The sequence below is a fragment of the Leopardus geoffroyi genome, chromosome D1, assembly GCF_018350155.1.
Source record: "Leopardus geoffroyi isolate Oge1 chromosome D1, O.geoffroyi_Oge1_pat1.0, whole genome shotgun sequence".
Classification (NCBI taxonomy): domain Eukaryota; kingdom Metazoa; phylum Chordata; class Mammalia; order Carnivora; family Felidae; genus Leopardus; species Leopardus geoffroyi.
In genome coordinates this window covers 2,680,414-2,704,586 of record NC_059329.1, presented here as the reverse complement: position 1 = coordinate 2,704,586, position 24,173 = coordinate 2,680,414, and the positions used below count along the sequence as shown (strand labels likewise).

At 41.7% G+C, this 24,173-nt stretch overlaps 1 long non-coding RNA gene across 1 annotated transcript; it reads right to left on the bottom strand.

The window, feature by feature from the left end:
• Positions 1 to 918: 918 nt before the first annotated feature.
• LOC123600579 lies at positions 919 to 13,197 on the bottom strand. Its single transcript, XR_006713659.1, has 3 exons — positions 13,099 to 13,197; positions 12,233 to 12,387; positions 919 to 1,216 (listed from the first exon to the last, which is right to left on the bottom strand). It is a non-coding gene; the product is annotated as an uncharacterized LOC123600579 (long non-coding RNA).
• Between the last annotated feature and the right edge of the window lie 10,976 nt (positions 13,198 to 24,173).

Here is a 24,173-nt window from a genome sequence, read left to right as displayed (position 1 = left end):
CGTGGATGAATGTCAGAGCCACAAATGAACTCGGTAGCTGCAAGAGCCACAGACAGACTCCGTGGCTGAATATCGGAGCCACAGACAGACTCTGGGGCTGCGAGAGCCACAAACTGGACTCCGTGACTGCGATCCCCTAAGGCCAGGTGTTGTCTCTGTCAATACACTCACACATGGCCCCTCCTTTGAGACACCTAACCCTAAATAAAATGGAGATGAGCATGGGGAATTGGTAAGACCACACGCCCGACCTGTTTCTGCACAGCAACCTGGAAAAAAGTACCTGTGTGTTCAGTGTCTGTAGACTCACACTGTGGGGAGTTCTCCAACACGGGAAGGACGTTCACCTGCGGGGCAGCTACCCAAGCAAAGAGGCCAATGTTCACAAAAACACATGTGAATTTAGGAAAGGTGTGTGAGATAGAGGACGATGGGCTTTGGCATCAGAGTGTGAATTTTGGAATTTCAGCTCCCTATTTCCCAAATGTATAACCTCCAGCATATTTCCCGTCCTTTCTAAGGAACTACTAGCTTGTAATTCCCCTGAGGGCAAGATCTGTGTCTGACTTGTTTGGGTGGTATTTCCAGCCAGAGGACAAAGCCTGGCCACAAGCCAAAGTTCTAAAACACTTCTTGAATGAACAACAAGGACAAGGTCCACTATTGAATGCTGACAACAGCATACGTCATGTGTCCTAAACCCTTACACGTTTTGTGTGTGTGATTATTTGACGCGGATTGCACACCTACCCGACTAAGCTCTGAAATCAGGGTCAATGAGTCTGATTTCTGACTGTCTGTACTGTGCGGAGTATAGGGTCTGACACTTAGTAAGGGCTAAATAACAGGTGAGTGGGTGAAACCCTGGATATTTTTCTCACCTGCAAATGTGATACAGTATCCTATTTGTTTGGGGGTTTAATGAAAATATCTAAAGGTATTCTTCCAGAGTGAGTGATCACTGTTGTTGTTTCTTTTCTGGACAAAACAAACTCCAGAGTCGCAGTTAATTATAAAATTCTAAACCATAATTGTCTCATTAGGCAACAGAAAATGGTGTGCCATTGTATTTATTCACCTATTTTGCTCTCAATCATTGATGTTCTCGCCTCCTTGTACCTGCTGAGAGCCCCTCCGGTCAAGGGAACGTGCTTCAGGTTTTATTTCATCAAAGTCAGCGTCCTCCAATTTCCAACCCACAGAGCAGGTTCATTTTCTTGAAAAAAATTCGTAAATGAGGGCATGGCTATGTGATACTGGACTTTCGTTATTTCCAAGACCACAAGAGTCGTCTCATACCATGTAAGAAATGAACATATTAAAAATATTATAAATAAGACCCTCACCCCAGCTTCTTCATCCTATATCTGTGTTTGCCGGTAAGACGCCAGCAGTAATGCGTGCTTCTAACTGCCGAGCACACATGCTCAAATAAGAACATTTTATTTTGAAAAAGAAAAGTCATTTTGATAAAAACTGATAAAATCAGGCCTCAGGAGCGACAATAAAATGCAACCCAGTGACAGATGGTTCTGGCACAACGGTGAGGGGCAGGGTTGCCGGATAATGCTTCCTAGGCACAGCTAAGAAACCCAAATAAGGAGAACAAGGATAAGGAGCAGACAAAAACATATATTTGTGTATGCAACTAATATATACATGTTTTTAAAGCACGAAAATTTCCAAAAAGAGGCACACATTAAATGTCAATACTGAAAGGGTTTAGTGAAAGACCAGTAAAAGGAACAAGGGATTTCATCTGGTACGTCATCATGACATTTCGATACCACGTGGAATAGAGATAATCTTAAAAGCATGAGGTGGTGGGTCAGGAGCTGGGCATGTGACAGGGTCAGAAGCAACACGAAAGTGGACCGCGGAACAGCAAGTCTGCTTCCTAGAGTAAAATGGAGAAACACCCTCTGAATTCTGCGGAAAATTCATTTTTAGCCCAGCGTGCAGGGTCATGACTGAATTCCATCAAACCGTGCGACAGATCACAGACGTTTAAAAATATCCAAAGATTTAACAGTTAATCTTCCAGGTACCCTTTCCGAGGGAGTTTTACAAAAGGTGCTCGTGGAAAGTAAAGCAAGAGGAAGGTACAGGATCCAGAAAAGAGGCCTCACGTGATGAAGGATAGCTAAAGAGGGTCCCAGGGTACCTGCCCTGCAGGTGACAAGTGACCGGTCCAGACCGCAGCAGGAGGGAAGACAGGAGGAGGAGGAGGAGGAGGAAAACCAGGAGTTTAAAAACGACAAGCCAGATGTGTGATGTGGTATGTTCTAGCGCTGTAAAAATTAGGGCTTGTGTGGAAAACCATCACTTCTGGGAAAAGTGATGGAAGATAAATAGATAATTATGTAAATAAAAGCTATAAGGCAATAATTAAATATGAGGAAAAATAATATGAGTAAAGAATACATCATCTATACTTTTGGCCTCATCAGTGAAAACATACATATGTATTTACCTACACAGAATAATGTAAGAGCCTGCTACTGGTTTCACTAATTATACTGCAATTATGTTGGGAAAATAAAAGCAGGGAAATAAGGAGGAAATTATATAAGGAAGTTAAAGGAGAACCAGTAATCTCTACCAAAATTGAAACTTCTGAAGAGTTTCTAAAGATAAAGAATACCCAATGGGAAGACGTTAGTCTCTTCAACAAATGGTGTTGGGAAAACTGGACAGCAACATGCAGAAGAATGGAACTGGACCACTTTCTTACACCATACATAAAAATAAATTCAAGCTGGATTAAAGACCTAAATGTGACACCTGAAACCATGAAAATCCTAGAGGAGAGCACAGACAGTCATTTCTCTGACTGTAGCAACTTCTTCCTAGGTATGTCTCCTAAGGCAAGGGAAACAAAAGCAATAATAAACTATTGGGACTACATCAAAATAAAAAGCTTCTGCACAGCAAAAGAAACAATCAACAAAACTAAAAGGCAACGTATGGGAGAAGATATTTGTAAATAATATATCTGATAAAGGGTTAGTATCTAAAATATATAAAGAACTTATACAACTCAACACACAAAACCCGAATAATCCAATCAAAAATGGGAAGCAATGGACAAACATTTCTCCAAAGAAGATATCCAGATAGCCAGGAGACACATGAAAAGATGTTCAACATCACTCATCATCAAGAAAAGGCAAATCAAAACTACAATAATAAATCACCACATACCTGTTGGAATGGCTAAAATCAACAACGTAATCAATAACAGGTGTTGGTAAAGATGTTGACAAAAAAAGAATCCTCATGCACTGTGGGTGTGAATGCAAACTGATCCAGACACTGTGAAAAACAGTATGAACATTCCTCAAAAAGTTAAAAATGGAACTAACCCTATGATCCAGTATTCCCACTACTGGGTATTTAGCCAAAGAATACAAAAACACTAACCCAAAGGGATACATGCACCCTTATGTTAATAGTAGCATTATTTACAATAGTCAGATATGGAAATAGCCCAAGTGTCCAATGACTGATGAATGGACAAAGAAGATGTGATTTATACACACACACATACAATATATATACATACAGACACACACACACACACACACACATTACTCAGCCATAAAAAAAAGAATGAAATCTTGCCATTTGCAATGACATGGATGGAGCTAGAGAGTATTCTGCTAAGTGAAATTAGTCACAGCAAGACACATATGCGATTTCACTCATATGTGGAATTTAAGAAACATAAAAAATGAGCAGAGTGGATAAAAGAGGGAGAATGAGGCAAACCAACAAAGAGACTCTTAATCATGGAGACCACAGTGATGGTCACTGAAGGGGAGGTGGGTGGGGAACGAGTGAAATTTGTTGTGATGAGCACCGGGTGATGTAATGAAGTGTAGAATCACTATGTTGTACACCTGAAACAAATATTACACTCTATGTTAACTGGAATTTAAATAAAAACTTAAACAAACAAAAAAGAATTCTACAGATATACCTTCCAGGGGCACCTGGGTGGCTCAGTCAGTTAAGCATCTGACTTCGGCTCAGGTCATGATCTCACAGTTCATAGGTTTGAGCCCCGCGTCAGGCCCTGTGCTGACAGCCCAGAGCCTAGAGCCTGCTTAAGATTCTGTGTCTCCCTCTCTCTCTGCTCCTCCCCCACTCTCACTCTGTCTCTCTCTCTCAAAACTAAATAATAATAAAAAAAAATTTTTTTAAAGATATACCACACAGAAATATGAATATAACTATCAGAAAAAATAGATGGAAGAATCAAAAGTGACTGTCATTAGAGAGAGGAATTTGGAAGACAAGTGAGGGTGGCTGTGGAAAATCTGGTTTTGAGTATGAGGTTTATAGAGCTATTACTATTTCTATCTAAACAGTATGGCTTTATTACTTAGGAGATAGTAACTATAAAAGATAAATGAAACAATAGGCTTGGGGTGCTGGGTGGCTCAGTAGATTAAGCGTCCAACTCTTGATATCGATTTAGGTCATGATCTCAGGGTCGTGAGATTGAGCCCCACATTCAGCTCTGTGCTGACAGCATGAAGTCGGCTTGGGATTCTGTATCTTTCACCCCCTCTTCTGTCAAAATAAATAAACAAGAAAGAAAGAGAGAGAGAGAGGGTGAAAGAAAGGAAAGGAAAGGAAAGGAAAGGAAAGGAAAGGAAAGGAAAGGAAAGGAAAGGAAAGGAAAGGAAAGGAAAGGAAAGGAAAGGAAAGGGAAGGGAAGGGAAGGGAAGGGAAGGGAAGGGAAGGGAAGGGAAGGGAAGGGAAGGGAGGAAGGGAGGAAGGAAGGAAGGAAGGAAGGAAGGAAGGAAGGAAGAAGGAAGGAGGGAGGGAGGGAGGGAGGAAGGAAGGAGGGAGGAAGGAAGGAAGGAAGGAAGAAACAACAGGCTCCAGAAAGGCCAAAAAGAAATGCAATAAAATAAGAAAAGTCAAGACGCAATATTGGACATGAAGAGACAAAATTTATGCTTATAAATATGCATAATAATTTATATTTATAATACAAAGATGTATCTAGAAAATCTCTATGCCAGTCAAGTGAACAATTCTTTCACTTAATAAAAGCGTTCAGTAAGCAGATACAGGATAAGCATATAACACTGAGCAGCTTCCCTACAGACCCCCAGAGGGTATCGTGGTACGCGGGCTGCCTCTGCCACCCAATCCGCCCCCACTGCCTACAGACACCCCCAGTTCCACGGAGGGAAGCACTTCACCAGGAAATACAGTGTTTGTGGGAAATAATCCCAGGAGTCCAGCTCCGTCTGTGGCAGTCAGAAGGATGTAAATCTTTCCCTCCCAACTCCTTGGAGGACAGAGGACACATATCCCGCCTCAGCCCCACCCCCTGGCCTCTCCAGGATCATTCACGTCCAGGTCACAACTCAAGTTCACACAGAACGACTGGACCGTATCTACTGCGGCAGCAGAGATCCTGGCTTGTGCTTGGCTGCTTCAGTGTCACCGTATTTCCTTTTTCTCAGCACTCTGGAAGTGCTTCACTATCCCCTAGTGAAAAGCTTCCTGGTGCCTATTTGTGAGCCTCCCAATATCTTTGGAAAAAGTCTTTATTGCCTATTTTTGTCCAGAGAATGTTGTTGCTTGCAACCTAGAATCCTAACTGATACGAGCACCTGGGGATAAACACAACGAGAAATTGTTACGAGGTATGTAGTAAAATGCCAAAGCCTTACTGAAGAAGATAAAGAAGGCTCAATAATAATAATAAATTACCAGAGAAGTCGAATGTCCAAATATCTGTCTAAATTCAGTACAATTTCTGAATTCAGAAAATTTCTCAAAGACAGTTTACAGAACCTGACGTGATTCTCAAGTTCATCGGGAAATAAAATGCTCAAGAATGCACAGGATAACTTTCAAAAGGAAGGACGATGATAAAGCTATCGTATTGTTACAGGGAAACACAAGTCCATGGAAGTAAGTAAGGAGTCTATAATCATAACCTTATTAACGAAGGTGGGAGAATTCCAAATCACTGGGAGAAACAGACAAGCAATATTTAGGAACTTCTATTACTTATTCGTACCAGAAAGGAAAGCAATTCTTAGAGATATACAGAGCCAATATAGGAAAATATTCTTCTACATGAAATGAAAAAGGACACAGTAAGTTAGATATAAAAATCAAAAGCCATAAGGAAGAAAGACTGGCATTAACTTCTGTAGGAGGAAAAGCACCAGTGTCAAAATTAAAGGATAAATGATAATTTGAAAATACTTAATATTCGATCAAAATTAACACCCAGAATATATATTAACCTTCTGTATACTAAGAAAAAAACATATACCCAGAAATTAGATTATATGAACAAGATTTCCAAGAATAAATACAAAACACATGGAAGGAAGTATAAATATGATCAATACTGACAGAAGTGAGAAAATGCAAGTTAAAATGGCTCAAAATACTTCCTTTTGTGTCCTCTACTTTGGACACAATTAGAAACTTCAGACAAACAATAGTGGAAACACTGAAGACAAACAAGTACACAAAAGAATTGGAGGGGAAAGTCCAACTGTCATATCCAGGAGGATATGGTGGCATGTTTTATGGAACGTTTAAGTTATTTAATCCAGTAATTCAAATTCCAGTTTTCTATCATTCAGAAATTATCTTATATTTGCATATATAATAGCATTTATGAAACAATATTTTTAAAAATGAAAGCCTGGAGGGTCACCTGGGGGGCTCAGTTAGTTCACTGTCCGACTTCAGCCCAGGTCATGATCTCAAACATCGTGAATTCAAGCCCCGTGTCGGGCTCTGGGCTGACAGCTCAGAGCTTGCAGCCTGCTTCAGATTCTACGTCTCCCTCTCTCTCTGCCCCTGCCCTGCTCACACTCTGCCTTCCAAAAATAAATACATAAATAAATAAATAAATAAATAAATAAATAAATGAATGAATGAATGAATAACATTTAAAAAACTGAAAACGTGGAAATAATTTAATATTCATTGATAGAGCACTGGTTTAAAAGATTGGTCCCACACTGGAACAGAACTGTTTGGGAGAAAATGCATCCAGAATTTGGTGACCGGTTCAAGGCCAGAGGTCAGATTCCTGGAGAGACAGATGCAGGCCCCTGGTACTCAGGTTACAACCTGGATGAATAGAAGTGTCTGCTTCTCCTTGGCCGAATCAAGGGCTCTAGCCAGAGAGGACGGCAGAAACTCCATTTCCAGCACTGTGCCACCGTTTCTGCACCCCAACGGACGGGAGGAGTGTGCGTTGTTCATGGCCATGACTTCCCTCAAGCACCGGGCTGCAGAGAACTTCTCCCGCAAGCAGTGGGCTCTGCCAGGAAGCTGGCCTGCAAAGGATCAGCTTTGTGCAAGGGGAAAAAAGCCAAGAGTTATTTTCACAATTCTGTGATCTGGCAGTGAAACTACTGGCAGCCTGAAACCACCAAGAGTGAGATGATTTCCACCTTGCGAGTCCGTAAAGGTAGAGATCAGGGCTTTCGTGTTTTGTCCCCAATGAGGCGGTGGTTACACATTTCCCAGCACAACACTGCTTTTATTTCTAGCTTCTCATTGCGAAACATTATATAAACATTTACAAGAATGAGGCAGAGCTATCTGTACCAAAAAGAAATAAATTTACGACGAGAAGTCATTTCGAGGACCTAACAATTCCGTGCAGAACCACGTTTATAGGATCTTTGTGGAAAAGAAAAGCTTCCATGAATGTGCACATATGGAAATATACAGAATAAAAGCTGCAGGAATTCACATAAAATAGCCAAGCAAGGTTGGCTGTGTGGATCACGGTGGGGTTGGGGTTTGCATCTCTAAACATCTCTCTACACAGAATATATAGCCTACGATAGAGACTACTTTCAAAATCTGTAATAAGATGATGTCAATAGGCTTGTATAACATATTTAAATACTAAAGGTAAATAATAAAGAATAAGGAAATATTTGCCAAACATCCAATGTATTAATAGTTTCAATATGCAAAACTTTCTGATAAAGAATAAAATTAAGAAAGACAGCAATGAAAAAATTATACTAATACAGAGGAAGGGCACACAAAATAGTAATTTACCTTCGTGGCAAATGATCATAAACAGAAGAAGAAGAAAATAAAAATAAAGTGTTCAAGCATTCAAAAAATTTCAAATTTAAATATTATTGTTGGACATAAAAACATATACTACAGGTACAGTTACATAGAAACTTGCCCATAGTGCCATTACAATAACTAACTGAGGGGCACATGGGTGATTCAGTCAGTTGAGAGTCCAACTTTGGCTCAGGTCATAATCTTACAGTTCATGAGTTCAAGCCCCACATCAGGCTCTGTGCTGACAGCTCAGAGCCTGGAGCCTGCTTCACATTCTGTGTCTCCTTCTCTCTCTGCTCCTCCCCCACTCATGCTCTTTCTCTCTCTCAAAAATAAAACAAAAACATTAAAAAAAAATTTTAGAATATGGGGCGCCTGGATGGCTCAGTCAGTTGAGGGGCTGACTTCACCTCAGGTCACGATCTCATGGTTCGTGGGTTCGAGTCCCGTGTCGGGCTCTGTGCTCGTCGGGTTCAGCTTTGAGCCTGGAGCCTGTTTCAGATTCTGTGTCTCCCTCTCTCTCTGCCCCTAACCCACTCGCATTCTGTCTCTGTCTCTCTCAAAAATAAATAAACATTAAAAAAAAATTTTTTTTAATTTTAGAATAATTGATATATTTCCTAAAATAATGTTTTCAGTATGTATTGAGAGTCATTAATATCATTACAATTTTTAGCCAAGGTTTTACAGATTTCTGAATATACATTAAGGAAATAGTCACAGATTCAAAAAGCATTTTTGATTAAATATTGTCATTATAGTTTGCTTAGACAACTGAAATAATGGATATTCAAAATATACAATAAAGGGCACTAAAAGCATCCTGTAAATCCCTCACTTATTAAGTTATATTTAGGGGTGCCTGGGTGGCCCAGTCAGTTGAGTGTCTGACTCTTGATTTCAGTTCAGGTCATGATCATGACCTCATACCTGTGAGATTCAGCTCTGCATCAGGCTCTGTGCTGACAGTGTGGAGCCTTCTTGGGATTCTCTCCCTGTCTTTCTCTCCCTCTCCCTCTCTCTCTCAATCTCTCCCACCCTCACTCCCTTTTTCCGCCCCTCAGCCCCCCATACACACACTCTCTCGCTCTCTGTCAAACAAAAAACCGAAGTTATATTTATATTCATTTTATTTTTAAAAAGTTGAGACTAGGGGCTACCTGGCTGGCTCAGTTGGTAGCACGTGCAATACTTGATCTTGGGACTGTGAGTTTGAGCCCCACATTGGGTGTAGAGATTACTTTTAAAACATGTGAAGATTAGACTGGGCAATTTTTATTTGGCAGGGCACAATAAATGACAGCTACTGCTAGTTTTTTTAATGTTCAAAATAAAAAATAAAATTAAAAAGCGAGCTGTATAACGTGATATACTTGCCTTAACCCCTTCCCCTACTTTTTCCTTACCTAGCTTTCACTTAGCATTCAGGATCAACCTGAATGTCACTTTCCTAGAGGAGCTTTGTCTGGCCTCTCTCCAGCCAAATTCCCTCTTATATATTCACAGGACACACTGTTCTTCTTCCTTGCAATTATAGTTATCATTTATTATTTTCAAGTTATTTAATTGTAACTTTCACAACACAAAATATAAATACAAAAGGGGCTATTTGTCTTACATTTAATGTATGTCCAGCATCTAAACCTTGTGAATACTCCAGAATAGGTTGAGAAAATGAATACAAATGATTGACAGATTTAATGGTTGCTTGATTGATATTAAAAATAAAAAACAGGGGCACCTGAGTGGCTCAGTTGGCTGAGCATCCAACTTCGGCTCAGGTCATGACTCATGGTCTTCTGAGTTTGAGCCCCTCGTCGGGCTCTGTGCTGACAGCTCAGAGCCTGGAGCCTGCTTCTGATTCTGTGTCTCCCTCTCTCTCTCTGCCCCTCCCCCACTCATGTTCTGTCTCTCTCTGTCTCAGAAATAAACATTAAAAAAAATTTAAAAATAAAAAACAAAAGAAAATTTTCCAAAATGGTACTAGTGAGTTATTTAAACGTTGAGATTATATACATTTTTGTAGTCACATCTAAGTCTTTATGTACTTACTTTACTAGTTTTATAAAGTGATTTTTTATCAACTATATAATCAGAAAATCAATTATTATTTTGAAAATTGTGGCAACAGGAGTTAATAATTTAACAGAAAAATAAATAATGGAAAAAATAATTTAGTGGAATTTTCCAAATCATTACTAAAGTAGAAACTGAATCGAAAACTGAAGGAATTTATCCAAAATAATCTGAATGCACATAAATCTAAATATAATCCTTCCATTTCAGTACGTATTGTTAAAAGTAAAAATTTTATCTATAATGTAGCTTTTAAGTGAAAATACAAGTTATATTTTTGACACAGGAATCAATAATCTGGTTTCCATTCCTGGTTTTGCCACTAATTTTTGGTCAACAGTAAATTTACCTCTCAGAGCCCAAGTATTTGTAATCTGTGAGAATACTGGATTATAGTTTTCTATGTTTAGCATCTTAGCTTTTCCCAACTTTCCAGATTCACAGGAGGGATTGCCTGAGTTCAGGAACAGACCTTGGACGATCCCCTTTATAGATTCTCCAATCGTCCACATGCGTGTTTGTAACGGCGGCAGGTGGGGGGAGAGTAAAGATGAAGTTCATGTGACTCATCGGGGCTCATTAAAGGACTAAACATGACAGGACCTGACATTCCCAGGTTCCCACCAAGTAGACAGGCAGACAAATCAGACAACTTATGATTATAGGTACAGCTTTGAACTTGAGATATAACAGACAGCAGCAGCTTTGTGACTTCACGGACTTAAATTACTTTCAGGGAGGCTGGCAATCCGAAAGAAAGACAAATCCTGACTTAAACAGATACAATGTCTCCATGTTGTTTCTCTGTTGTTTCTCTGTTGACTGCTAGAGCAGTCTAGCTTCGTCATAAGGCAGATGGAATTATGTGCAGTATGACGTTCTAAAGCAGCAATACTAAAAACGGCCTTAAATTTCCCAGATGAGCACACAGGTAATTTCTTAAAAGAAATCCACTTTCACACACTACACAGTTGACTCCATTCACATTTTGCTTCATATTTATTTTTCTCAAAAGGAAGCCTCTACAGTTGACCGAAGATAATCACAACCCAACTCAAGTAAAACCTTAGCTTATCGACTGACCTGAAGGATCACCCACAGATCCTCACTGTCTGGCAAACACATCCCTGTTTTCTATTCTTGAAGATAACTTTAGCTAATTTGCAGCTTCTCCTGTAACTCCGCTAATACAATCAGGATTCTCTTCTACTATCATCAGATTTCTAAAATAACTCTTAAAATGTTTTTAAAAATATTACACTCAGCAGTCAGTTACAGTAGGAAGATCACTGGTAATTGAAACATTAATGGATCTCGAGTTTTTAATTTCTAAAATAAACCTGTTTTGGGGGGAAAAAATGACTAGCACAAGAAAGCCTAAATACCTACTAATGAAAAGAATCCATTTTAAAGCTAGTTTAGACAAGACCACATGTGACTGACGAAGTACAGAACGATCCCTGGAGAACTCGTGAAGATCTGTGAAATGAAATGCCAGGTACATGTTTTTACTGAAATTTGGTAAGAATGAAAACCATTGCTTTTGTTTGTTTGTTTGTTTGTTTTTAAGTTAAGGCGCCATCATATCCCCAGTGTATTCCGAAGTCAAGAACTTAACAAGAAGGATGACCAGGTTGCAGATTTTTCCACCAGCGTACCACACAGCTAAAGGGACAAGAATAATCGTCAGTGGGATACTGTTCAGTAACATCATTCCTGTTACAGAGAGGAAGGCCTTATCTCCAGGCCTAGGGTAGAAATTCTTCATCTTCTTCCTCAGGTAGGAAAAGACAGGGTCCAAGTTTTTATTTGTTATTTCTTTTACTACTGTTTCCCTGTGACTATCTAATGTTTTAGAAGATATGTATATTTATTGGGCACTGTTGATGGATGAGAAATATCAACTAAATTGAAATACTCTACATATTCATTATTAAAAATTAATGTCCGCAGTAAAATATAGTGTTCTTAATTTCATATTTATAAAAATATGAGTAATCAACTTATTTTTAAATAAAGCAGTGGCCACTTTGAAAATCTCTTCTAAGTAAGTAATTCTACTCACCTGGTGACATATTCTTACTGACAAGAGTGCATGTGATTAAAAGCGTAGATTTAAATACCGGTGAGACTGTCTTCCATTCAGTCCTATTTTCTCCCCTTCAGGCCAGTTCTCATTGTCTGTCAGCTTCTGCGTAGCCATTCATTTCCATTAAACCCCTGGCCTCCCAATGAATAAATGTGTTTATATAGATGTTATTCCAGAGTCTCTTGGAACATAATTTGTTCCCTAAGAGTAATGGGTATTATGATTTGAATGTCTGTGCCCTCCCCCAATCCGTATGCTGGGATTTCAACCCCCCAGTGGGGCAGTATTACAAGTGAGGCCGTTGAGAGACACACAGCTGGCGGTCTTTCTGACCTGAGGATACACGGAGAATGCAGCCGTTTGCAACTTGGAAGACGGTCTTAACTAGAACCTGACGCTGCTGGCCGGCATCAAGACTTCAGATTTCCAAACCCCAGGATTCTGAAAACTAAATGCCTGCTGTGGATAAACTACCCAGTTTATGGTATTTGGGGACGGCAGACTGAGCTAAGACAGTAATAAGCCTTCCAAGTATTATTGCCCCTATTAATAGAGCTAACGTTTGTTGAACATTTGTTAAATATCAGGCTCTATGCTAAGTGCTTTATGTGCAATTACTCTTTTAATCTCCTTTACAACTCTACAAAATAGGATCTATTATTATCCCACATTACAGATAAGAAATGCATCTTAGGTCACACAGCGGCCAAGTCATAGCACAGAGACTCAAACTAATCCCGGGAGACCATGTGAAACCACCCCCAGGTACTGGGACTCTAACCACTGCTTTCTCCCTTTCCTGTTTCAGCAAAGGGATACGGGCTTCTGTCTGTTTGTTTTACCTGTATTTTTTAACTTCTGTTTCCTTCAGAAAGGGACCTCATTTTGCCTAAGGGAGGACCTGAATTACAAAAAGGTTAGCATCATATGAGAGACTGTAAGTCATTTCACTAAATGTGCATTCAGTCCACAGATCTTATGACTCCTATATATCCAGACACAGAAGGACTGTGACACAACTGTGACACCTCTGTTTCCCTGGAAATAAACTGAAACCAGAAGGCACACAGAAGAGCATTATGTCTTAGTTTTGTTAGCTCCTCCCAGAAACAATCTGAATGAAAAAGAATTCTCTACCACAGGGAGACTAGCAGAACAGCAGCAGAAAATATTTATGATCTATTTTCTTTTCCCAATTTCACCCAAAAAATCAACCTGTGCAACACATGCACCCCGGTGTTGGTCCACTTGTACCAACTTGTACTGGTTTGTGGGGCAAATGCAGCAGCTTCACACAAACTTACAGACACAGAACGAACTGCAGGAAGAAAAGGAAACTGACAGAGGAAACAGATTTTTTTTTTTAAAGAGTATTTCACCGCCCTATTCTTATATGCTTTTAATAAGAATGTTAGCTGTAATTAGGATCTCCCCTTATCAAGAAATCATAGTTTACAACAGAGGCTGGCACAACTCTTCCTTAAAAAGACAGATAATACATATTTTAGGCTTTGAAGGCTAACTGGTTTCTATCACAACTGTTCCATTCTGCCATTTTATCACAACAGTAGCCACAGACTTAAACACATGGGAATGATGGTATTCCGATAAAACCACATTAAAACAAAACAAAACAAAACAAAACAAAACAAAACAAAAACTAGCAACCAGGCTGTTGGCCATAGTTTGAAATCCCTGGTCTAGAAGATAGAGATTCAGAAATACAAATGCTTCTTATAAAATGACGTGAAACTGTTATATAATGGAATCTTAAAAGATCACACTAGAAAGCTTGTCAAAATGATTTGAGGAAGAACGTGCTAATATTTTTCCTGTTATTTACGGGTAAAAACACCATAAAACAAACAATGCACTTGATAGCTTGAGACAGTAAGATCCAATCAAGAACGAGATGTTTTTATCCGTGTCAGGACAATACAGTCGGTGAGCCTGAGCTCTGTGGCAGCATAAGCAAAATTCCTTGAAAAACCATATCCACATGGAAAGATATTAAGTGAATTTGAGACCATTTCAGAATCTTGAATGTGTGATGATCATGGAGAATCTCCAAGTTCTTCACTGAGATCCTTGCAGACACATGTCCCATATCCACTCTAGCTATTCCTTGTTCCAACTTTTAAGGAAGTTTGTTTGTTTTCACAGGATGAGAGAGAATGGGAAAGGGGCAGAGAGAGAGGGAGAGAGAGAGAGAGAGAGAGAGAGAGAGAGAGAGAGAGAGAGAGAAAATATCAAGCGTGCTTCACACCCAGTGTGGACCCCAATGTGGGGCTCGATCTCACAACCATGACATCATGACCGGAACCGAAATCAAGAGTTAGATGCTCAACCAAATAAGCCACCCAGGCTCCCCTTACAGAAGATTTGAAAAGTAGTGTGCAGTTCATGTGCAATGCATACACAGCTATACATACACATAAGACATAAGAAAGCTCACAGTCACTGCCCGGTAACCCAGAGATAAAAACTGGGCAGGACTTACAATGACTTTATAAAGAAGATGATTGGAAACTCTGCTTTTCCTCATGTTTCCTGTACCTTGTGAATTACACCATCACTTATGCAATCACATTAGCTAGAAATATCTTATCTTCTCCCACTCGCCACCTCCAAGCCTGGACAATCCTATAGATTCTATCACGATATCAATTCTAAAGCATGACCCTACTCTGTACCCCCACTTCTACTACACACACACACACACGGAAGTAACTACATGAAGTGATGGATGTGTTAACTAACCTTGTTTAGATAATCACTCCACAATGTATACACGTGCTAAATCATCATGCTGTATACCTTAGACTTAACGTGATGTTATAGGTCAATTATATACTAATAAAGCTAGAAAAAATTATGCCTCAATCAACCTGGGGGGGGGGAATCTATTTCATCCTTTACATCATTACCAGAATTATTTTTTGAACTCAAAACATGTGTTCCCTGCTTTAAGTCGTGCAATGGATAAGCTCTGCATATAGGATAAACTCTGAATTTTTAGGCAAGGCATACGAGCTCCCCATGATCCATCCCTGGTCTGAAAGGCAATCAATGCACCATTTCCACTTCTTCTGGCAATCCAGCCTTCCTCCCCGGCTGCAGCTGTGGGCACATGACCCAAACTGGGCTGTCACAAAACCTGCGACCATCCACGTGGATTGGCAAAGAAGATGGCATATGCCCCAAAGTGGTTCATCAGATTTATCTCCTAAATATTTCTACCCCAGCCAGGAAAGTAGCAGAGAAAGAAGAAACGGTACAGAGGAGAGTAGAAACGAGAAGTGGAGGGCGTCCCAATGTTCAGATCCCTGACTACAGTCGTCCCTGAAGCCACCCTCCACCCACACTCCCTCTTCTGTTCTTCCGTCTAGTGATGGGGGCGGTGAACTTCCTGTTTTTGCTTAAGCTGCCATACTAGAGAACTGTCACTTGTGAATAAACAATTGTGACGACTGCAACTGCCACTTCTCACCCTCACGCTGGCTTCAGTCCTCTGTCACCTTTTCGACGACCTGCTTCATGTCCGTAAATGCGATATTATCCCTGGACTCCTCTTTAAACCATCTGAGGCCAGAGGCAACCGCCTAGCATCCTCTTTTTCCTTCAAGAATTTCATCCTCATCCTGTTTGCCTTCCTGAATCCCACCAGGTGGCCTGTCAAGAGCTTGAGGACTTGACGGTGGGAGCCCTGACAGGTGCAGACAGCACCAGACAGATAAAACTTGTTGGACAAAGCAGCTCCTGGCGGTACGGCCGCTTCTAAAACAAGTAAAAGGTTGTCCAATGAGAGTCTCCTGGAAAGGAAAAAAGGTTTACATTTATGAAAACTGACTCGTAAAAGCCCCAAAGCACGTGCAGTAAATACTCATTAGCACTTGGTGATACTGACGAAATACTCCAGTCAGAAGGCCTGAATGTTTGCTCAGAGTCCTTGGGCAAATCAAGGAGCCTTGCTGAGGTTCAGCTTTCCTTTTCTGTTACTGGGTATTAACACCCCATCTGGCTAATGGGTGTGTGAAGATGAAACACTTAATGAACAGGTAAAAGCTGAAGATTGGATACAATTTTATCAACACGAGAATCCTGTGAACATGATATCTTAAACCAAAGGAGCGAGTCCCAGATAACAGACCGTCAGACGCTGACACAGGCACTCTTCTCCCCGTGTCTTCTCCGGTCACACTAAACAGGGGCAACATTGTCTGTTCACCTACCTATCCACACCGCCCCAAGTTAAAATAGTATGACCTTCCAAATAATTTAACTTTTCGAAGACAACAGGAAAAAATATCATTCTTGGTTTTCAAGGTCTGGATTCAGTAAGTAATATAAATACACCACTTGGTGAACACATGGCAATGTCACTCATACTGCTAGGAATTTAAGCGGGGAAAAAGTCTATTTGGGACACTTTTTAATTTTTTTTTTTTTTTTTTTTTTTTTTTTGCTGATACTGCAGGACTCAAGATAATTAGCTTTATAAAACAACATAGCAAGAGCTCCCAATTTCAGCATTGTGACAGGCCCATTGATAAGAGCTGCTCAGGCAGAAACCAACTGGGGGAGAATGACAGTTTATTATTCTAGTTCTCCTGAAGTGAAGGAAATATCCTTAGAAAGTTGAATCCATCCATCCTCTTTTAAGCAGAGGTCATTAGTCTTTTTCCTTTATTAAAATGAGCATGAAGCGAACATTCATAAATTGATTCTCTCTATTCAGCTGTGGTCTGCAACTCAGCTTCCATGCATTTTAGCAGACATTTTCTGAGTCAGAATCTCCTGGCAACACTTTCAGAATGTAGCTCTGACCTTATGATTGTAAAAAATAAAAATGAAAATAAAATAAAAATAAAATAAAATAAAATAAAATAAATAAAAATAAAAATAAAAACAGAAAAACAGCTTCAACCTGGTAAAAAATGGAAAATGTAGTTACTGTCTGCATAGGAATGTGAGAGAATGAAAATGGTCCCTTTTTGCCACTGATTTCTAAGATTTGCAGATTTCATGGGAGAGTAAGTAGCCATTCAGTGCAAATGTAAAGCCACATAATCAACAGTCTCATTTCTTGCTACTTCCGTGCATTCCTGTGGGAGTGAGACCTGTAGTCCACAAGGCACTGAGGTGGAAATGGACAGAAGACACCACAGCACTACATTCAAAGACCCATCACACTCACGACGGGAAAAGGCACTACGCTTCCTTGTCCTGAGCCTGACTTCTCATTAGGTGTCTGAACTCGGGTAAGACGCTTTTCTTGGGTCATCTGTTCATCTAGCACTTGCTTTACTGTAGGCTGCCCATTGGCCAGAAACAAGACAGACTGGGGAAGGGTTGAGCCTTCACGGAGCTGATGTCAGGGTGGGTCAGACCTACAGTGAAGAACTGAACCCAGAGATAAATACACCTACAGACCATGCAGCGTGTAAGAACTTGATGGGAGAGAATATTTAAGACTCTGGAACCCGGCTGAGGTTGCAAGGCCCCGAAGGCTTCCCTGAGGAAGTGCAAGCTAATCTGGCAGCCCGACGAAGGCAGAGCCAAACGGAGAATGAAGCGGGTTTGAGGAGCACGAGGCTGATGTGGCTGCAGCACAAGGACCCGCAGGAAGAAGGGTAAGGGTGGGAACTGAAGAGCTGCCTGCAGCCCACAGCCCGGAAAGCCGCATGGACGTGTCAGGATTGTGGTATTTATCCTAAATGACGTGAAACATCGCTGAAGGATGCTAAGCAACTGAATGACACGATCAAATGTGTGTTTTTAAAGGTCACTTGGGCTGAGGTGGAGTGAGTGGGCTGGCAGAAAACGAGGCAGCAGTTTCAAGCCACAGTCGAGACGTCCACACGGAGAGGTGGGCAGGACTCCCACAACCGCGGCACTGAACGACAGGAAAAGGCATGATGTGCCCTGCAGCCCAACACCACTTACATACCGGTGGCCTGAATGACACACAGATGAATCAATGGCTGTAGATTAACCCCCTTCCAAGGGTTGCTCTTGAAAGGCTGCGCAGGAACAGGATCAACGGTGGGTTGCAAGGGCCTATGTAGCTGGGTGAAACAGAAGGAGGGCCACATACGGACCAGGGGTGACGGCGGGCTGGGACCCGCTGAGTGTGAGCAGTCCTGGATCCGAGTTCCAGTCCTGGCATGCTCTTAGGGAGTAACATTTGAGATGAATCTCAGTGGAGTAAGTAGGGTTTAAACAGAAAGGAAGGAAAGTGTTATTTCAGACACAAAGCAAATATTTGCCAACTACAGAGAATGTTTGAGCAGAGGGGCTCAGTTTAGTTTGGCTGGAATATAATTATAAAGCAAAGCAAGGGGAGGAGAAAGACTGTAAAAATAGGTCGGGTCTAGATACTGTTAACTTTGCGTGCCCTAAGGAGGTGAACTTCTCTTTAGTAAAAAATTTTGCAAGACTGATTTTAAGCAGGAAAGAGATGGGAAATAGAAGCATCTGGTAGATTTAGAAACCATGTAGAACAGATGGGGTGGGGCGAAGACAGCGGAGGAACCCGAAGCGAGAGAGCAGGGTGCACAGGGCACACACAGTGGTACGGACTTAACCAGACAGAAATCTACCGGAAGTCCAGGATAAAAGACCGCGAGGACTCTACTATGCACTTCCGGGAAGAAAGGTCAGAGTCAGAAGCGAGAGTGTGGGCTGAGGTCATGGGCCTCACCGGGAAGAGCATGGGAAATGCAGCAAGGAAGAGGATGATGTGGACGAACTCCGGAAATGACAGACGATCCAGTAAACCGAGGTCTCTTTATCAGAAAAGAAATTTAAAACAAGTAGCTAGAAATTCTATTTTACTATTTATTTAATGTTTATTTTTGAGAAAGAGAGAGAGAGACACAGCACAAGCAGGGGAGGGGCAGAGAGAGAGAGGGAGACGCAGAATCAGAAGCAGGCTCCAGGCTCCGAGCTGTCAGCACAGAGCCCTACGCGGGGCTCGAACCCATGAACCGCAAGATCATGACCTGAGCCGAAGTCGGATGCTTAATCTACTGAGCCACCCAGGCGTCCTACCATTTTAATTCAATTCTAGAGCACTAGCCAAACGTGCAGGCGGATGTATTAAGAAGGAAACGGGGGTACAAGACCAGAGTCACTGACCCGGAGATGGGCCAGACAGATGTGACAGGGACCAAGCGGCCAGACCTTCGGAAAAACAACCCAGTTGGGCAGGAACCGGCGCTGATATAATGCGCTGCATAATTCTCATCAGTGTCTCCATGTAATAGGTATTATTTTAGCGCCTGGTAAGTACAGGACGATACCAGCAGTTGGGGATACAGTCGTGGAGAACAGAACACAGTCCCTATTCTTGTCAGTCTTTCAGTGGGAGGTTTTTACATTCAGTATTAACAGAGCAATCACTAAGTGCAGCTGACTGGGGATGGGCTGATGAGAAAGACGCACCCCTTGCTGTGTGGTGGGTCCAAGGAGAGGGTCAGAGACACCCAGAACAAGGAGATTCCACAGGGGCTACTGGACCTGGCTCTTGAAGAACGACTAGGAGTCCACCAGAGTGCATCCATACGAACTATCAGCCCCTTGACTTCTGATCTCCACTGTGGACGGCCAAGTCAACAACACACAGGAAAGGGGTGCTCCTCTGGGGGTAGTCTGAACTATTCGGCAAGATGGGAAAAGTCCAGCTTGGTCATGCCGTCCATCTGTGTGCTCCTCGCCCCAACTTCAGGGCTTCGTTTGAAATGTGTCCTTTTATTTCCCTCTAGACAGAAGAACCCAAGGATTCCTTGGGCATATTGGTCCTCTGGGCTGTGGAGTGGTGTGTGTGCCAAACAAAATGCACAGTTTTTAACACGTTATGACTAATTCAGGCAAACGTATTCTCTAAAGAGAAGTCTTCACGTCACTGTGTCTACAAGGTGGATTTGGTAAACAGGTTAAAACAAAGATTCTCTGTCCATGAGATTTTTCAACAATGTTAGAAAGGCGACTCTCTTTGGCAAAAGGGCTTTCACTTTCACCAGCACCAGTGAATATAAATAATAAGCAAAATATTTTATTTAGATTCCCAGTGTTCGATATTAATATACTCGAAGGGGTTTAAAACTTAGCTGAGAGTAAAACCAACACCCAACATGTTGAAAGTTCATTATTATTCCCCAGATTAAGTGCGTTGGTTTTCAGAGCATGCACTGTGCCTAAGAAAACAGGCATTTTATTTTCTGTTTAATTGTCTGCTGTTTCCTGTCGATCAGTGTCAGTAGTTTGTCAAAAAATAGTGAAGGATGCCCTGATTTGGTATCCATGCAAACAGGATTCAATTATCTCCAATGAGTTTGCAAAACTTGCATAAGTCATTAATTTAAAAAACAAGAGAATTAACACCGGGGGATTTGGAGCTGATGTCAAAGACATTTTAAAATTACTCCCATTTAAACTTTGATTATTAACACTGAGAAAATGCCTAGTACAGCCAATTTTTACTACTACAAACAATAACTTACATAATAAAAACACAACTGGCCAACTCCACTATCTTAGCTCTAGCGTAATTTCGTCTAAAAGTTAACAGTTCTTTAGGTTGAAATATGACTATTTTGGACAGCCAATATGACCCAAACTAACTCTGCCAGCAGAGTATACATCAATGATCTCACAAAGGGCTTAATTCCCTCATATTATGTATGTGAACACAGGTAGAGGCTCCCTCTCCACATGCATGGGGAAATTTCTTCCAGCAACTGGTAAGTTTTAGTTGCACCTTACCCAGAACTCACACAATGATTTATTTTAAGCTGTCGAATATTTTTTTAATTATTCATTTGATAGTGCCTAATTGATCATCCATTAAATGCAAGGTCCTATAAAAGGCAGAGAGTATTAAGACATGTCAGCAGTCCATGGACTGGATAAGCTCATAATGTAGTAAAATAAATTTTATTTTGATTGACAATAATACAGTCACTATAGCGAACAGGTCATTTATGATAGGCGAGCCTCTGTGTGAAGTGCTTTATTTCTTTTATAGATGGGATAAACCATCACGTTTACTGCACACTTTTCTTTCCTCCCTTTTTCTCATTAACCCCCTTACATCAGGGTCCCTGCCCTACACTCCCCTAAAAACGCTCCTGTCTGTATGAACAAGAACCTCCACTTTGCCAAATGCACTGGTCAACTGTCAAAACCTAGCGGCAGCGAATGACACAGCTGGGAACACCCTCTGTCGTGAAAATGCTTTCTTCGCGATCCTCCTGACTTTCCTGCCATCCTCTGGCTGAGTCTTCTTGACCTCTCTGACTACTCGATTTTCCGATGATGCGGGTATCAGTTCGGAGACGCTCTCTTTGCTCTCTTCCTATATCCACTGTCTTAATTTTACTGATTCTTATAGCTTTACACACTACACACACACACACACACACACACACGTGTACGTGCTGATGACTCTCAAAGGCTTAACTCCACTCCCGACCACCAGACTTGCACACCACCTTTGTATGTAACACACCCCCTTTCACGTCTAACAGAACCCTCAAACTGACGTCCGCACCTAGCGTCCCACCACCCCCCTCCAAGAAGCCCTCCCAAGGGTTTCTCCACTCTCAGCGAGGGACAACCTGACCCTTTTCTCTGCTCAGATGAATACCTTGGAAACACCCTTGGCCCCAGCACTTCTCTCAAACTTCACATCCAATCTGTGAGCACTATGGGCCTGGAACACTGCCTCTAACATCCGAACCACTGTTACCTCATCTGCTTCTACACACCTGCTCTGGAACAGCATCAAGATCCCCCAGGATTCCCGTGATCTCACTCCACTTCCGTGTCCATTCCCTACCTGCTACGTTCTGTCTCCACATCGGTCACAAAAGTTAACAGTTGTCCTTTTAAAATTCAGTCAAATGATGTTGCTCATCTACTTAAAAGCACCAAATGGCTCCAGAGTTTATTCCGTTAAAGTCGAAGAGCTAACAAGAGTTCAGCTTCTGCAGCTCACCAAGCTCCAGCCTTCTCCAACCTTCTCCAACCTGGTATCAGGTGCACCCAACCCATGCTTGCAGCGAGGCTCCCTCCACTCCTTCTTGCCTCCAGCCCTCTGCTCAACGTCGGGCTGGGCCAGGGTCAAAGATAAAGAAGGCCAGCACAACTTAAGGCAAAAGGGCACATTTCAATCAGTGGCATCCTGTACTGTGGCCGTAGGAAAGGTGTCCCGAATGAGCTGACCTCAACTTGGACGTGCAGAGGTGGCTGGACGTTTGAAAAGGAGAATGAGGGGAAAGGGGGAGAGGTGAGTAGGCCTCAGCAGAAAAATTACAGGGAAGTGAAAAGTTACAAAAAGCAAGAAGGACAGGTTGTCCCGTGTGAAAGCCATCTGGGTTTGCTAAGTGGCGCTTACTGAAGTTAGGCTCGTACGTCCCACGGAGACTGGGAGACGTGCCCAATCTTCAGGTGTTGACGGGAACAGCAGGCAACTGTTTTAGTAGCCTTGAGTTTTCCCAGGCAGGCACTTCATCCTTGAGGCTGTTAGAAACTATGCTCAGTGTTTCCCTCAAGCTTTTAGAGGTCAAGGTTGAGGCCTCGTCAAAAGGGGGCTCGGCGGAGCCTGGCTATCTCACTTGAGTCAGGGCGAGAATCTGGCCCCCCGACGGGTCTTTTCCAGGGAGGGCTGTTGGTCACTGCTGAGGCAGGACGCTTACAGACACTCTGCCCCCCGCGCCCATACCTGGACCTCTCTCAAGGATGGGGAGATCCCCTCCTTATCTTCCAGCCACTTGGAGGTCAAGGTCCTGCACTTTCAGGTGTGTACTGTGTGTTTGTGTTTGGTTGTTTCAGGAAGGAGGGTCGGTCCACTTCCTACTAGTGCCCTTTGTCTGCAAGTGGGAGTTCTGTTCCTTGTTCTGGAGTTTCTTCCACCTGCCACACACAGCCGCGCCCGCCGTCTTTCCGCTGGCCGTGTGCCTGTGTGTTTCCATCGTCTGGTGCTTCCCTTCTCTGTGTCTGCGTATTGAAAATCTGGGTTCTTGCGGTCCATGTGAAGCAGTCTCCTAGTTCTCTCCTCCAATTTCACAATCCTTGCTTCGTAACTGAAACGTCTTAAACCTCGTTGATATGTTTGAAAGTACACTCGACCATTCTTTCGAGCCCCTTTCTGCTTCCCCTGGGCGCCGTATGTACTTTCACATTTTTGTTTCTCCCTAGTTTTGACTTGATTTTTACTTACGGTTCCCTTTTATCTCCAACACTGGCTTAGTAGTTAGACCACAGCCTCATTTTTCTTTTTTAGTTGTTGTATTAGGGTTTACGGTAGACATCGTTGGTTTATCACGATTCAACTTTTTAAAGAAATTACTGCCTTATTCACAATATAGGCAACATTTCCTATTTCCACCTGCCACTGTTTTTCTTGTGTTGCCACATCATTTATTTTTATACGTTAAAATACCACATTATTTTGTTACTATTTACACTTTGAACAATAACATGTCGTTTAGAGTCATTAGAGATAGGGAAGGTGTCTTTTATAAGCTTTTTAACCATCTTTGGAAGCTCCAAGTATCTGGTACCATATTCCTTCTGCCTGAAGACCTGCCTTTTAACAAGTCCAGTATGCAAGTTTGCTGACCGTTCTATCATTTATTTTTTTGTCTCAGAAACTATTTCACCTCTATTCCTAAATAACTGATAGACTTGATTTTTATAAGTTTTATATTTAAAGAAAAGTTGTAAAACTACTACAAGGAGTCCCTACATATCCTACAGTTTCTCCTAAGTAACATCTTGCATTGGGGTGGTGTATCTGCTTCAGCTAATGAACCAGCGCTGACGTGACGTTATTAGACAGAGTCCGCAGTTTGCTCCTATTTTCTTGGTTTTTACCCAAAGCTCTTCTCCATTCCAGGATTCATTCCAAAAC